We start from the raw sequence: 759 nt of genomic DNA, 5'->3' as shown, positions 1-759 counted from the left end.
TATATCTATCAATCTAATACTCACACAAACACACACTCACACACATACATACATACACGCACATGCACATGTATGTATTAAATAGATAGATTAGACAGACATGAACATGCAGATGGATAGAGAGATGTAATAGGAAAGAAAGGGTAGGAATGACTGTAATGATTATAAAAGAAATTACAAGAATTCTAAAAAAATAAGCGAGACATAAGAACAAACACATATACATTCTTACACAAACACGCATAGATACGCATAGAAATACATAGCCAGACATACGCTCACACAGATATCCACGCTGCCAATTTAGACAAAGAGACATCATGTGACTTATCTGTAAAGCTTTTCTCTGTATTATCTGTGTTAGTTAATAAACTTCGTTTGTGGAGGTCATCATTATTATCTCCCTTGTCATCTCAGAACCTATAAATAATCCTTCCGCTTTTCAATCAACCACCACATCTCCTCCCGTTCCCCCTCTTCATACTCAATCTTTCACACCCTCTCTCTTTCTCTCCCTTTCTCTTCCTTCCGTCCTCTTACTCTCTGTTTCTCTTCCTTCTGTCCTCTCTCTTGTTTTTTTCTTATTTCCTTTCTTTCACTCCAGTTATATGTATGTTTGTTTGAATGTATATCATGTGCACACACAACCCTCTCATGTACAAACATACGTATGTAAAAATATAAGAGAAAGAGAGTGTGCGCACACACACACACACACACACACACACACACACACACACACACATATATATACACACA

This window comes from Octopus bimaculoides, chromosome 11, assembly GCF_001194135.2.
Source record: "Octopus bimaculoides isolate UCB-OBI-ISO-001 chromosome 11, ASM119413v2, whole genome shotgun sequence".
Taxonomy (NCBI): Eukaryota; Metazoa; Mollusca; class Cephalopoda; order Octopoda; family Octopodidae; genus Octopus; species Octopus bimaculoides.
Note: the sequence above shows the minus strand (reverse complement) of the source record.